At 40.6% G+C, this 16,803-nt stretch overlaps 1 non-coding gene across 1 annotated transcript; it reads right to left on the bottom strand.

Moving 5' to 3' along the window:
* Positions 1–2,351: 2,351 nt before the first annotated feature.
* On the bottom strand, positions 2,352–2,438 carry Trnay-gua (transfer RNA tyrosine (anticodon GUA)). The gene is given in 2 exon segments: positions 2,352–2,387; positions 2,403–2,438. It is a non-coding gene; the product is annotated as a tRNA-Tyr (tRNA).
* Between the last annotated feature and the right edge of the window lie 14,365 nt (positions 2,439–16,803).

The following is a 16,803-nucleotide window of genomic DNA, read 5'->3' as shown; positions in this document are numbered from 1 at the left end:
CCAAAAATGCATAAATAAAACTCTTCTATCACCACCAAAATGAGAGAGGAAAAAATGTTCTAAAAATAGACTAGAACTATATTCGTGGGTAGTGAACTGAAGTATTAATTGTGACCCGATTCAATATTCATTCGGCAAACCGTCTTTGAAAAGTTTGTTGTAAACTTTTTAGAGTGTAGTGTTTAGCTTACCTGTTACACATATTATATGCGTATGCTACTATTATTTTTAACTTATCTAAAATACATATATAATCGTGATGAGATGCATCCAGGTATTATCCTTGTAACACGAGGGTATTTTTTACTAGCTCGAGAGTTTTGTATTTGGAGATTTTATAATTTTGAATCTTCCATTATTCTATCCATTGATAGTAGGTACTGATATGTAAGTAATTTGCATGGTTTAGTGATAATATGGTTGCAATACGGTTGTGTAGATTATGTAGTTCATGCTTCGATGCGACAATTGCTTTATCTGCATCAAGTGCATAACCCGCTTCTACATGAATCGGTTCAAATGTTTGAAAATTAAATTATCATCACATAATTTAAGTTCACATACATCTGAGCTCATAAGATAGTTACTGTTTATTTAGACAAGCCCTATAGTACTCCTATACTTATTGGATTGTATCGTATGTATTAATAATTTTCATATGGTATACCATGAAAACGGTGTTGTTTGCAATACAATACGGCAACCATACAAGACACTGATAGGTTACATAGTTTTGCCGTGTCTGCAGCGATTGGTTGAATTGTGACACGTGCGGTCCTGGGAATGTTATAAAATAGAGTGCACTGTCATTATTGGTCATACAACTGACGAGTACAGTCTGCGCCAAAATTCCGAGATACAAGAAAGCAAAGATAGTACACTTGGATATGTAAAAATAGTACATTACAACATCAAATACACAAGAATAATTGATTTATTCCAAAAATAGATTGTAAAAGTTGTCTTCCACCACACCTGACAGCTCCCGTCCCCTGATTTAGTTTAATATTTTAGAGTTACAGAAAACTAGCTGTACATAATAATTACAGCTAGTATTTATTTTCTTATTAATTTTTTTTTTACGATTCATTAAATATTGTTATATTGTTCTCGAGTTTATGTTGATTCTGTAACGTCTCTTCCATCGCCCCACCATAACGTCTCTTCCATCACCCCACCATACTTTTGATCTTTTCTAACACAAGACTCTCTCTTCCTATGTACAAGTAAGCAGATGTAGAACCCTTCAAGACCAATATGTTTCTTACAATACAGTGGTTAGGCCTGGCTCTAGGATGTGCGGGATCCAAGGCAGCATGCGGGGCCCAAGGCAGCAAGCGATAATCGGGACCCAAACAAAAAATTGCAATGTGGATTTGATTTCCTGAAAGCGCGGGGCCCAAGGCGGTTGCCCCGTTTGCCTTGCCCTAGGGACGGACATGACAGTGGTGCAAGTACATTTCAGGTCCTACCGGCAATGTAGTCCTCCCCAGGTCATTATGGTTCGGCGTAGGGTAGGGCATACCCTGACCGTATCGGCTTAATTGTACCACAGCCTATATATATATATATATATATATATATATATATATATATATATATATATATATATATATATATATATATATATATATATATATAATATATATATATATATAAGCTATCGATAGTAAAATATACAATACAATAATCCGAAAATAATATTCCGTTCTTCTTTGGTGAACGAGCTAATTATAGCTAATAAATACTTACTAGCAATTACATAAGACACTGAACGTTGACGTAAAAGTAATTTCATCAACACCTGTATCATCATCTATTCTTCAGCTAAAATTCGTGAATTTGTCATTTTGAAAACGATGAGAAGTATATTGCTATTTAAAATGACATTACCGTTTTATCTGAACTCACGTGAAAAGTCGCAGTCACTGATAAAATCATGGAAGTTTGTGTCGTCATATCCTCATGCGGGTTAAGTCGGGGAACATCACATTTACCGAAATACGAACTGCAATCACTGCTTATATGATGGCATCAGCCTCTTCCATTACAAGATATGAAATGGTATTCTTTTCATCCTTGAACATTTTGCACTCATTCGTATGGGCTTAAACAAGAAAAGCAGGAGTCTATAGCATTTTTCCATCCATTAACAACGGTGGGAAAGACGTCACAAATGAATCACAGAAGAACGATTTATTGATGAAAAGAGATATCAAAACTACTTGATTCGAAGGTTATCAAGTCAGTAATATCAAGTTATATATTCATTATTATTCAATTAATTCGTGCTGGAGAATAATCGATTATTTTACAAATCAGTCGGATTGAGAAAAAAAATTAAAAATCATTCCCGCGAGCCGGATTCGAACCAGCGACCTAAGGATAGCTTTTAACTTTTTCTACAGTCCTCCGCTCTACCACTGAGCTATCACGGGATCAAATAACAAAAACATATAACATAAAATGTATGCCTCAAAATATTTCCTGCATTATATTATTTATTTGATTAATTCTTGCCTTGTCTCCCGAAAACGATCCTTCTAGCTGGTGACACCACTGCTTGACAGTTGATGGATTGGTTCTGCGTCGCTGACTAGTGCTAAAAATGCATTGCCGTATAATGGGCATTATTAGACTGTGTATCTATATTATAATACACAATAGGTATTAAAATCTGTATAAATAACCTCAGGATCTCTCACAGTGTACATGAAGCGACATCACAATGTTTTTGCATCAACCGTTCAGACAGACTCCTAGTAGTGTGGAGGACACATTCTCATGGATGAACTTATTCTGAATTTTGGAAGTTGGAAATCTCTATTCCTGTTGGAGTGAGAACTGATTGGAAATGAATCCTCTTCAACAAAGTCATAAATGAGTTCATACAATTGGAACATTTGACTGGACATTAGTGGTGCCTGATAAAAACATGAACATGTACGTTGGATGGAAAGCAAATGGGCGGCAATTCTCGTGGACAAAGAAGAGGATATATATTGTCGAACAATATTCCCCCAGGAATCCGAAAAATTGAAAACCAGTGACACAAAGGATGCATATGGTGCCTAATGCTATGTGGCAGTTTATGAACCTGTATATGACTCAAAATAATGGTATTTGGACCGAAGCAAATATGGTGTCCATATGCCTTTTTGTGGGGTCACTGATTGGTCCTTAAATAGCCATTCGTTTTTTCAGTGCCATGCAATATGTACAATATTAACCGAATTCGATGAATCTCTTTAGCAGCAGAGGGGGGGGGGGGGAACAGACCAAAACAGTTTTACAAGTAACCCCTTCCAGGAAACTATTCCTCGATAGAGGGCTTATTTCGACGAAATAAACCCTTCTATTCAGATCATAGAATAAAAAAAAATGTCCCAAAAAATTCGGAGAGTCTCTCCTCGAGAAATTTTTCGAATTTCCCCAGGGATGCAATGCATTTCCGCTGGCAACTTGGTTTACTTCAATAAATCTGAAACAGTTTCCGTGGCGGGGTCGTTATTGAAAAATCCATGGGTCGGGTCCAGCCCCCCCCCCCTGCTGCTCTACGAAATGAGTTTCCAAGGAAAAACATTTTTATGTTAACCATACAATGTATCAAGTCCGATACGGTATCGTGTCCGCGGGTCGTGTAAATTTATTGTCACAAATCCATGCGGGTTTCTTTGAGCGCGACTAAAGAAATTCTTAAACTTATTAATATCCATATCGCCGCTACACCAGGTTTGATGAATATTTCTCAGCGTATGAACATCAACTCCATTAAACACAGCAAGAAGATTACAGTTATCCCTGATTACTTTTGGTATTTGTGTGTAACGTTGAGTAACATAAATGACATCGGTGTTTTTATGACGACCCCGGGAAAATATTCTTGCAGGATTTTTTTGCTTGTCCAGCATCACATCATCATACACTACTAGGTTATTTATTTCCCCGTTAAGGTCTTCAACGCTGGGAGCTTCTTCGATATCAGTGATAAATTCAACTACTTCCTCGCCGTCTTCACTCAGCGCTTTTGCACTCTCATTAAAATCTTTTATAACATTATAGCATCGCTGATCATCTACAGATGGTGCTACCAAATACAGCTTATCCCACTTCATCCACTTCATTATCATGTTCAACAGCAGTTGCGTTTTACCCGATCCTGACGGTCCTATGATGATCATTCTGATAGAGTTTGGTAGCACTGAATTATGCTTAACTGGCTCCTTTCTTCGCGTCGCAGAAAAATCTGTAATTTCCATTTGTATATAAGGAATAATAATTATGGATTTATATTGTGTGAAGTGTAAGGCACGAACCCCTACGAATGATCTAACAACCATTACAACAAAAAATAACAGACAAGCACTTTCTGGTAAGTGTACGCGATGTGGCACAAAAAAATTTAGATTTCAAAAAAAAAGCAAGAATTTAGCGGAGGTGACATTGCAGCCAAACTTGGAAAGCTCCCCGGAACTCCCTGGGCAAAGTATCCCGGAGAAAAGCATCTCCCAGGATACAATTACTGCGGTCCAGGGACACGACTAGATATCAGACTTGATGAACAATCTAAACCAAAACCGGGAGAGTATCCGATAAACGCTATCGACGCAGCGTGTCACATACATGATGTTGCTTATCGAAGTAAAGATCTACAAGACAGGCATATCGCGGATGTGAAATTAATTCATGCACTAAGCGCCATAAAAAATAAATCATTTAAGGAGTCACTCGCTAATTGGTTAGTAAGATCAGCGATGAAATCTAAATTAGCATTAGGCGCTGGATAATTAATAACAATGGAAGCATTTCCAATGCAAGCGATTTATTATTCCCCAATCGGATACTGGAGAGGTAACTCAGCAATTAATAAACTCGCCAACGCGGCATCAGTAACACGCGAGGTTGCCAAAAAATGGCTGTCAAAACAAGCAATATGGCAAATCTACTTACCACCACCTCGACAAATCAACTTTGCACATTTTGATGTTAGTGTGCCCAATGAAGTTCATCAGGCTGACATACTATTCCTGCCTCATGATACTGTCCGTAGAAAAACATACAAATACGCGCTAACAGTAGTTGATGTTGCTAGTAGATACAAAGAAGCAGAACCGTTAGCGACTAAAACAGCCGCTGAAGTTGCCTCTGCGTTTAAACGAATTTATCAGCGAGGACCTCTAAGCTGGCCCCGATTATTACAAGTTGATCCTGGTAAAGAATTTCAGGGCGCGGTATCATCACTGACAAAGCAGCATAACGTTGTTATACGACGAGGGCATACTGAAATTCATCGGGATCAGGCAATTGTTGAGCGATTTAATAGAACACTCGCTGAGAGATTATTCGGATACCAGTACGCGAGGGAATTCATTTACGATACGAGATCTCGTGAATGGGTTGCAAGACTGCCAAACGTGATAGCCGCGCTGAATAATGAAATTACCAGAACAACAAACATGAGACCTGTAAATGCAATCACAAAAAAATATATACCCCGCGTCAGTGAACGCGGACATGTTTCAACGCAGCCAGGGACGCTAGCGTCCCCACTGCTGGGTAATGTCACCGTTAGGTATTTATACGAACCAGGCGAACTAGAAGGAGGAAAAAAAAGAGCAACCGATCCCACATAGAGTGTTACTACACATAAGATATCCAGCATAACAAGATCAACTGGGAGAAACGCAATCTACAGATTAGATTCAACTGCTCCTCAGCGTGGATTCACACGCGAGCAACTTCAGGTGATTCCCACGGATACACAATTACCACCCCGATCACTAAAGTGATCCGCACTAAAGTGATCCGCACTGAAGTGATCCGCACTAAAGTGATTCAATCATTTAAATAACTGCAGCAACACCTCTGCGTCGGTTACACTCAAGACAGGTCAACATCACATTTTCACGTGTATGACCGCGACTGCTATCTATTCTATCTACGGTAAATTGTCTTGGGTCGTTTTTCGAATACTGCCACAGCAATAAACAATTACAACTCGCACAGTGATTATTCTGCTGTTGTTGTAATTGTATTACAAATTCAACATCCAAACTTTGTTTGGGATCAAACTCTCTACCATTTTTTTTGTCGCTCTGTTTGTAACCGGCTAATTTCTTTCTTATTGTATCATCAGCGATTGATCTGTTGATGCTGTCGTTGATAACATCATCTAATACAATTCTTTGTAACTGAGCTATCCTTCTTACTCTTGACACGGCTAAATAAACTAAATTTGACCACTCGATGCGATCATCAACAATCCAAACTGTTGTATCTGAAATAGTTAGTCCCTGCGAACTGTGGATGGTCATAGCGTATCCTAGCGTCCACGGGGATTTGCTCATTTTCAGTGCCTGTTCGACAGCATCAACATCAACTGTGACAATATCATTTAATACTAAATTCTGTTTCTCCGGACCCGACGCAGTCAGGCGCCCTGGAATATCAACATCAATATTCTGCAATCGCGTATCAGCTGGTCTATAACACAACGGCACTGGCAACATGGGAAATTTCTTCTGATGTAACTGAAATAACCGCTGCTGAAGTGTGTCCCTGACTATCTTTCTACTTGCCACAATTAAATCACCTGGTTTCCACGTTTCCCAAAAGTCGCTCAGCGAAGTCTCTGGAATTATTTCACGCATTATCTCACACTGGACTTTATTGGTTTGTAGCCTGATCAGTGTCTTAAACTCTTTCAGCGTTTCATCGAGTGCTCTAACATCGTTAGTTATTTCCTCATAATAATCTACAAAAGTTTTCAGCCACTCGTGTGGAGATTCACCTGTAAATGGCGGTGGTTGACCATGATCGCCGCACATCACCACTGCGGTATTTTTCTTTAGCAACCAATCCAGAAACTGTTTTAATATATCTAACGGCACAGTGTCTATCTCATCCCAGATTATTTTCTCGGGAATATATTTCGTTCCCATTCGTTCAGGTGTCCACGTGCCGCCGCTGTATTTGAAAAAACTGTGATACGTGCACGCGTTAACATCCCGTTGTCTCATCTCCCTGGCAAGTCTGTGTGTGGGAGTCAGCACGACCAAGTCAGAACCGCGAAATAATTCAATCGCCCGAGTTGTCTTACCAGAACCACCAGGGCCGTTCAGATAAACTGTTTTGTGTCTTGTAACAGGATCGTGCACCGGCGGCAACAACGAAGTTGCCCCCGACGAAACCGTCGAAGACATTTCTGCGCTGCGATACTCATCCTCGATTTCAACATCAGCCGATTTACAATATCCTTGTAACATTTCATTCTTTATTCTCCACGAGCCCCACGATGGATCATCCGATATAACATTATCCAACAGCGCTGAGTGGTTTTTATCGATATAAAATGAATCCGTTGCAACTCTCACTGCGACAACAGGGAATCTATTAATCATCGACAACAAATTTATGGATACATAAGCTAGCATCGAAGATCTCAAATGCGTGTACTGAGATGATTCTCCGTCGATATAACTAAAAACAGTCCCTAGTTTTTCCCCGTTTGACAGAAACACATCTTCGCGGTTACAGAACATGTTGTTCGTGACTGCATCAGCGACAACAAGATCCAATTCAGTCTTGTCCATGATTAATCGACTGTGATGTTGTTTATGATCATACGCTCCACCTTGAGTGAATTTCCCTATTATTCTTCGTCCTAGATCTTTTGCTGTACTTTCGTCATTTCTGAGTTTGTTTTTAAGTACTTCAGGAGCTTTCTTGATGATAGCGTCGATAGAAGTTTCCGGATGTTCTCGTGACCAATCTTCGATGACTTCTTCTAACGTAACCGGCGTTGGAGTTGGCAACCAAACTTCGGTTTGACGACAATAACATATAATCGCTTCGCTGACCGTCAGCGACAACAGTATTCGACTGTCAAGCATGTATCGCAATAACACTATCGGTGCCCATCGCTTCTCAACGAAATGTCTGCCAAACCAAACATAACACACAGGATGTAAATCCTTAGCGAATTTAAACGACGACACACAAGCAAATCCGGTCAAGTCAAAATCAGGCAATGGTCCGTTTACAGCAACTCTCGTCATCGAGTTTGTAACGTGGCCAAACCGTTTAAAATATTCGCTGCATTCTCCACGCCCAAGGAAACTTCCTGGATAACACGCCGTCATGTCCACGGATATCATACCGCGGTGATCATACTGAGTATTCCACAAACCGCCGTGTCCGTATTCAACACAGCTCTGTTGGATATCCGCAAGAAAACTTTTCGGAGTTGGTCTCCATGACTTTCGTTCCCGGGCTACATGTGCGGCAACACCCGGGACAGTAAAACAGTGTGTCAGTAATGTATCAGTGTTGCCCGCATGATATTTTTCTGCGAGTTTTTTCATTTCCTGCTGTAACGCCGTTGTTCTGTATATTTCCCCGTTGGGTCTCACAAACTGATCATATTCTCCATCTTCACTACTTCTGAATAACCACACAGACACTGGATCGGTTTTACTTATCTGATAAATAAAATCAAACATACCGGTGGAACCGCTAACGGTTCCCATGCTCGGCAATTCCGGATAATACTTCACAACACGGTCTCGCGGGAATATCCTAACCGAGTCAGTCCAGGCGTGACTGTTATGATCGATAATAGTTATTGGTGTTCCACGGGAATTGTATTTACACTCATACAATACCTCACCGGTTAACGATGAAACCGTTATAGGAAATTTTAGTAATCGCTCTAGCTCAGCAACATCATTTATTGACGCTCCTTTATCCGCTACTCGTGTCGCCCACGCTGTTATTTTAGTTTGTCTTAGCGGTGTTAGGCCGTTTCCTCGCATTGCATTTTTAAAATGTTCCATTACTCGCTCAGCTACACAATTCATCTTTGACTCTGTCAACGGCGACACCTTCATCGGTTTGAGTTTATCAACGCGTGGTTTCTTCATCGGATAAATTCCATAAATGACTGCGGTCACAGGATACGCTCTGGCATAATATGGTATATCAATCCCAACAAGTACTCCCGGTTTTGAGTCTTTACTTAACAGAACGGTTTTTCCACGAACGCCTCTGGCATCAAGAACAGGGTCTAGTTTGTCTCTGATAATCCACGTTTCGTCGCCGACTCCAACAATAAATTTTATCCGTATGAAATATCTTCTATCGTCGAGATACCCAATTATGTTACGCGCGATTGTATCGTTCATGGTAGCATCAATGATACGGCCACGAGAAATGCTTTGCATTTCCCGAGAAATGCTCGCGTCGGGGATAATTTTATACGAAGACCACGTGTGTGCGGCACCATCACGACGAAACTCTTCTTTGGCACTCTTGATAACACCAATTACCGTTGCTAACTCTCTTCGTCGTGGATCAGCGGTTAACCGGTCAAGATCGAATCGAGAACCTGATACGGGTTTTATTCTGGATAGTCTTTCAAATTCCTCCATATTATAATTAAGACAAGTATTTAAATAGACAAAAATATTATATATAATGAACCAATGCAAGTGGATTAAACTAAATTCATCAGCGCCGTGTAGCAAACCATGCAGACACGAATACTGTGGACAACATGCTCAACAGGTCCGCGGTGGGAGTCTAGGACCGATACCGTGTATCAGATGCGGCATTGGAGTACGAGGAAAAACGCAATTATGTTCAGCGTGTGGTGGAAAACGCTATCGAGAACTAAAACGGTATTATGATAAAAAATATCCAGACTGTGATAACGCTCTCTCGGAGCGTGATTACATAAATAAGTTTTCAGACAAATTATGAATTAGACAAATGATTTGCTTATAGTATAATGAATCAAGAATTCGTCCGACATCCAACTATTCCAAATTATGAGGCAAACCGAGATGGCATAGTGAGAAACTGCACGCGAAGACGACCAGTTGGTACAGTTGATAATGCTGGTTATTTAAGATTTACTGTTAGGAAAGGGAGGTATTTATGTCATCGTTTCGTCTATGAGGTTTTTAACGGAGTGATCCCTAAGGGTTTTGTCATTGATCACATTAACGGTAACATACTTGATAACTCTATAAACAATCTTCGCGTGGTCACTCAGAGCAAGAACTGCCTACTGGGTAACACAGGGTGTTGTAAAACAGTTGCAAGAAGAGCTATTAAATCTATAAACGCAATTACAGGTGAAGAAATTGTATTTCAGTCAATAAACGCCGCCAGTAGGTATTTCGGTATTTGTCCACCTGTTGTACAGCATGTCGCAGATGGGATCTACAAAACAGCATTTTCCAAGAAGCTCAAACAGAAGATTTCATTCTGTTATATAACTCCTATCATTGACACAAACAACGATATAATATAAGACCAAGAAAAAAAAAATCCTAACAAAGGACTCATGAAGAGTACCCGGTAAGTGATAACCGCTCATCTATCTATGTGTTTTTGTTTTGGCGATGCGAGCATCGCTCAGTAAAGCATTTTTCATGCATTTAAAAATATAAAAATATATAATAATATGAATCACGAAAACATAAATACCATACTTGTTGAAATTAAAGAATTACAACAGCGAGGTTTTAATATTTTACTAGACACTGAAACAATTATGTCAGATTTTGAATCCTTGAATGAGCTATCACGGTTGGGGAAGAACAATCTCCCTGCCAGATATAGGTTCATTAAGGGTTTGCAAGATCGTGTTTACAGATCGCTTGCCACGATAACTGAAAATCAGGTATCTGAATTTATTCCACTGTGCCATGCAGTTGAGAAGATTCGTCTTGGATTGTCATCCGAGTATGAGACTCGAAAATTAATTAACACCAGGGTGAGACTGTTAAAAGGTTATATAAAGAATCTAGACACGGAAATGCCTGAAAATACTAGTATTTGTGACGCCCAAGTATAAATACCACCGCGTGTGACTCACAGCAGGTGAAAGTAGAACCTGAACCACGGGTAAAAAAAAAGTGTATTATTTTTTTTGCCCTTGGAAACTCAAAGAGTTTCTCAAGTGAATGGCGTTTTCAGATTTTGGAAATGTTTTACATTTTCAGGATTAACTCGAGCGCTTCAGCATCAATACAACAATGAGAATAGTTCATAATCTGTTCTCGTTGACACCAAACTATGATCATATGATTTTGCTGTAACTGCGTCAATTGTGACGGAGTTAACAAGAAGTCTTCGTTGCCATACACGTCAACGATTATTTTAACGGGGAAATACTGTTCTCGTGTCTGTCCGAATGCGGTTTTTATTGCCTCGTGAAGAATTTGCTTATCATGAATATGAACTCGTGCATGAATGTACTCGGGTTGATACATTATACACAACCGTTTTTTTTTAAATGCGTGCTAGCACGAGAAACTCGAAAATGGATCAGTGCAGAAAAAAAAACTATTATAGATCCCTTGACTTAGGACTTCACCAGTAAGTTTATACTAACAGTCTCGTCACGCAGGTCCAACAAATTCCCCCTCTGGTCGGTGAGTTTGAAATTTATCGTTGACAACCACGGGTTATGACACCGTAGATAGACCGGATTGATTGGTTCTTGCACAATCAGAAAACCAGGGGGGTCTCTTGGTGTGAACGTATACAGGATAAACCCCTGTTGTGCCGTCGTAGTATCTGATGCGCTGTAACTGCCATCGATGACGTCACATACAAGATTGACCGCAATAACATCTGTGATATTTACGATCCCGGGTGAGATGTGTCTGCCATCGGATGCTGTACTGTTGTCGTGCTTGAGAATAACAGGTTGTGGTTTTGTTCGCGTGTACGTGGCAGAAATATCTTCGAAAGATTCCGCGACAAGATCAGAGACTGATTTTCTCAGCGTGTGCGCGTTATATCCAGGAAGTTTAAAATCTGGAATATCCTTCACGGGAATACCAAATCGGGTTGCAAACTCCGATCTTTTTTGGTTTCCATAATCATCTTTGTAATCCAGTAGACTCTGAATTATTTTTTGATTTATAATTTCCATCGCGGATGCGAGTTTGTTTAGTTTTTCTATGGCTGTGATAATTTTATCGCGAGAACTTGTTAAATCAGAAATATAATTTTGAAAATATACTCGCAACAGTTCTAGCTGTTGTTTATGTGCTTGTTTGATCGGATTAAAAAAATGAGCTTCTATATCTTCTGGAAGGTAAAGACGGTATTCCCCGCCTTTGAAATCTGCCTCTATCATATCCAAGTGGGGTCTACCTGATTTTGCAAACCAGGCTTCTCCTGATTGTAATTGATCTGAAAATAATAAATAATTGCCGTACACGAGGTCGTGTAGTTCTTCCTTATCGGTCATAAAATCCGATTTTTTAGGTTTTGGTGGACCCGGTTCGACCTCGGGTCGTTTTTGTGGCCATCCTAATACTGTTCGGATTGAGCTGCTATAAATATCCACGGCGTATCCCGGTGTTGAGATTTCAATGACCGCAGACAGCGTTGGTTCGTGCGCGGTCACAGATATTTTGGCTTCCTTGCCGGTCATTCGTTTTATTTGGCGTTGTATCTCATTGTTGATTTCTTCGATCTGATAACTCCCAGTGGGAAGTGTAATTGTATTCCAGTCAAGTTCACCCTGTTCGCCGGAGTCGGCTTTGCTTTTCCCGAACACGAACGAATTATTCGGCTGCAGATCACCAAATGATGCCGACCTGATATTGGGCCAGCTGTGATACACACTGAGCTTTGCCAACGCGATTTCACTCACTGGAATTGGAGTTCGAAAATTAATACCGAATTCTGGTGTCGTCGAGGACACTGAGATCATTGTGGTCCTTACCGGTGTTGTGTTTGTGACTATTTGTTGAAGCAGTTCTATTGACATTATTTATTTGTTTAGTTTTCAAATAGTCATTGTACGCATCTGACATTAGTTTGAATTCAGAATCTGATATCGACGCGGCGTCGCTACCTTGCACGTCTAACGATGATGATATCAGTGATGATAATTTCTGATATGCGGTCGTGGCTGTATTTAATTTTGTCGTGTAATCGTGTAATTTTGTGTTAGCACACGAGGATATTTTTTTTGCTATGATGCCAAAAACTCCTGCCGCGGTAGTGGTCGTACAAACAGAGATCGTGGCCGCGACTGCAATTACCGGAGTGACCGCTGATAGTATTACTCCCGCGGATGCAACAACGGCAGATACTGAATAAACCATAATATCCAGCACTGTTATGCGGCGCTTGTATTTTTTTACTTTTTGACTGGTTACTTCGATGACAGTTTTTAACTCAGATTGCCACTCACGGACTTGATTATATCGATATTGTTGAGCATCTAGCGTCGTTGACATTTATTTAAAAATCGCTGCCGATTTTCAATTACGCGGTAACCAATTGAGGCGTTGCAGCGACGAATTCCAAACAAAACCAGTAAGATGTTGCTGTTAAACTATCGTCCTCGGCTTCAAGCATAAATGTTTCCTCGGTTCCGCTGTTTAGTATTACAGTGCAAACCCCGGAATACTTATCGGTGGAATGTCTCCAAGGATATGTTGTGAAGATTTCAAATTTAGCGGCTGAAAACACAGACAACCTGTAAACACCGGTGGCTGTTGCTGTATATTTGATAGTGCTATTTTGTCGTGACCATGTTGCGAATCCCGATGATACCGTGAATACGATGTTGGTGATATGCCCCGGAGTAACTCCAGTGGGAACTTTAATCAAACTGGTTTTGTTAACGATCTCAGGAATACCCGATACGATATCCTGCTGTGTTTGTTTGATCGTGTTAATGTCGGTCTTTACATCAGCGAGTTTTACATCGACGACTGGAGGAGGCCCAAAGAACTTATCCACGGTTTCACTAGTTTTTTGCAAGTTTCTTTGGAGTCTTTTAAACCCGTTCACGTGAACATCATACTCTGACCGCAACGTGGCTAGTTTATCATCAACGGTGTCTACGTATTGTTTGTTTGCGGCATCTTCGGGACCTTCCGGATTTTTTAGAACGGTTATTTTGTTGCCGTTCATGCTGAGTTCGCCTGTCATCGTGTCACCGGCTTTTTTCACACATTTATCAACACCTTTATCAATACTGTCTTTGATGCTTGCGATTGATATATTCGAGTCCTTGATCCGGCCGCCATCACTAAATGCAACGAAGTTATCCTTGGTAGCTCCAAGAACTCTGCGAATTATATCATTCCACTTAATGTTGCTCGTTCTTAGTTTTCCTTGCCTGTCTTGGAAAATAGCAACTTCATCTGGGTCAACTCCGGCTAGATTCAAAAGATTATCGACTTCATCTCGGGTCGCATATTTTGAGAGATCAGCATCTGTGCTTGGTTTACCTCCTCGTGTGAAAGGTCTTCCGTAAATATCCACCATTATTCTTATTGCTGTTTTTCAAATGCTAGCATTTCTCGATGCGGTATATTCATACATTACTTTATGAGGAGGAGTTGCTGGATTTCTTGAGATTGCATCAAGAACATTTAAAACCTCGCTCCCACAAATGGGCGGATCAATTAATGTTTGTGTTGGTAACGTCGACTGCCACACTGGAACATTAGAAAATCTGCTGACATACTTGAGAAACTCAACTGGCGGTGCTAAACCGTACGAATCAAAATAGATAATTCCACGTGGATCGATCGCGTAAGCAACCCAGTGAGTTCCCGGACCATCTTTGTTGTCGAGATTGATAATGCCAGTTTCTGGATTATTCGGCCGCGTCGGTAATTGATCTCGCATAAATACTCCTCTGAAATGTTTTACACGCAATTTTTTAACAGCATCGAGTAAATCAAAATTGCTCATCGGGGACACTTTGTGTTTCAGCGTTAGAATTTTTTTGGATACCATGATGCGGGAGTTCCTGGTAGTCTTAGACCGCGTCCCTTTTTTTTCTTGTATCCTTTTCCCGTTGCCTTTTTTAGTGCCATTCCAGCTGCGGTTCCAACTGCACCGAGTGCTGCGGCTTTTGCTACGGCTGGTGCTGCCGCGGCAATCAACGCCGGTATTGCTGCGAGAAGAGGAAATATTCCACCGGTTTTAGTCATGTCCTTGATAGCTGCAGCAGAGAAATTAAGTCGGACACCGGTTTTTGCTGTTAGTGCCTTATTAAAATGTTTAATCTGAGTATTAGTCAACGACAGCTTGTCTGGACCACCAGTAATCTGATCTCGTTTTAGTGTTATTGATGTCCCGCACGTGCTTGCGTTCTTCGATTGCAATTTCTTTGTCTGACCGGAAGTCAAGGTGACATTAACGTGACTGTATGACATTATATTTCAGAAACTAATCTAATTGTTACATGTTTTCTACTGGAGCGTCAATAACTCTCATTCGTCCGCCAACACCTTCAAGTAGCATTGCTTTATCAGAGAGTATGACAGCGATCGCTCTAAAACCAGCAGGCGGGCCGGGGGGAAACTCACCTACACGAGCTTTGAAGTGTATATCAACGACAGATTGTTTTGTTAGATCCAAATGTTCCAGCGAAAAGTAATAAATCGGATACAGCGTTGTAAAATCCAGTTGTGATATCTGCAACCCGGTATCAATATTTTGATCACGTCCCATAAATGTCATCAAACGATGATACGCACGCGCGACCTGATTGTTTGTATAATCTATCAGTATATCCTCGGATGGTTCCTGATGCCCGTTTATTCGCAGCGAAACCTCAGAGACATTAAGTTTGTCAAATATCATATGACTCTGTAGTTGGGAAGTCAACCTCGCATTTTGCTGGAGTGCAACAAAAATATGTCGCGGCGCTGATATTCCCTGTTGTGATGCTTTGTGCCACGTAAACTGCCCGAGACCGGCACCTTGAATGGAATCTGTTGATGTTGTTAACCACGATATCAGTGATTTACCGCCTGTGTCCATGAAAGAGAGTAATCGTTGCTCTTCAGTGATCGATGGGGACATCACTGGCATCCACAAAGCAAGCTTGAATAATATTACTTTACCGCCAGCAACACCGTCTTCTCGCCAGATGGCGTCAACGTCATCACTTTTTCGGTTAAGTACAACTGTATGATTGGCTCCAAAAATAACCTTTCTGACATGTCTGCAAAATCCAAAGATGTGAGACAGTGGAATTGCGCATGAAAATCTCCTACGTTCACCTGATAACATTAATTTACGCGTAGCAAAACCTAAATTGTACTCTGGACTAGGCCTTAATATTGGAAATGCAGCACCTGGTCTGGCCGCAAATCCAGCCGGTTGCGGGTCCATAGCAGTGCCTTGTGCTGTTTGTACTTGAATAGTAGATCTGTGTTCAGGATGATCAGAATTATCCTTAGCGAACATCATAGTCGGACCAGCTGATCTAGTGTAATCATCTGAGTATCTCGCTAATCCCAGGATTGTTGTAGCAACGTCAACATTATCCTGAATTATTTCAATTTCTCTTCCGTCAATGCTGTATGAAGCACTTTTGAACAGCGCCATGATACCGTTGTTAACAAAACCAACTCGAACATTAGCTTCGTATGCTGTATTAGCGGCAACATCTGTTACAAGTTCACCCGTGACTTCAAGAAATGCTTCAGCGGGCAGGAAATATCTACTTGTATCCTGGACTCGTAATTCAATTCGTCCGCGTTGATTAGGTACTGTTGCCTCATAAGAATAATACTGATAATCGCGCACGGACTCATCTTTTAGTGTTGGTGCATCCATGTCGAACGCTGGATCAGATATAGGTTTAAACATTTTATATAAAATTATTGTCTTCTAAAACGAAATCCGCTTCCTGATATCAAGCTTGTATTTATTTGTTCGGGTGTTTGGGTTACAAGCTCTGCAAGTTTTTGATTGGCAGCCTGATTTATTACTTTACTGACGTCCGCGGGCATAAGTTCAGTA

This window comes from Sinohyriopsis cumingii, chromosome 3, assembly GCF_028554795.1.
Source record: "Sinohyriopsis cumingii isolate HCF-2022 chromosome 3, ASM2855479v2, whole genome shotgun sequence".
NCBI lineage: Eukaryota > Metazoa > Mollusca > Bivalvia > Unionida > Unionidae > Sinohyriopsis > Sinohyriopsis cumingii.
Note: the sequence above shows the minus strand (reverse complement) of the source record. Positions and strands in the feature narration are given on the sequence as shown.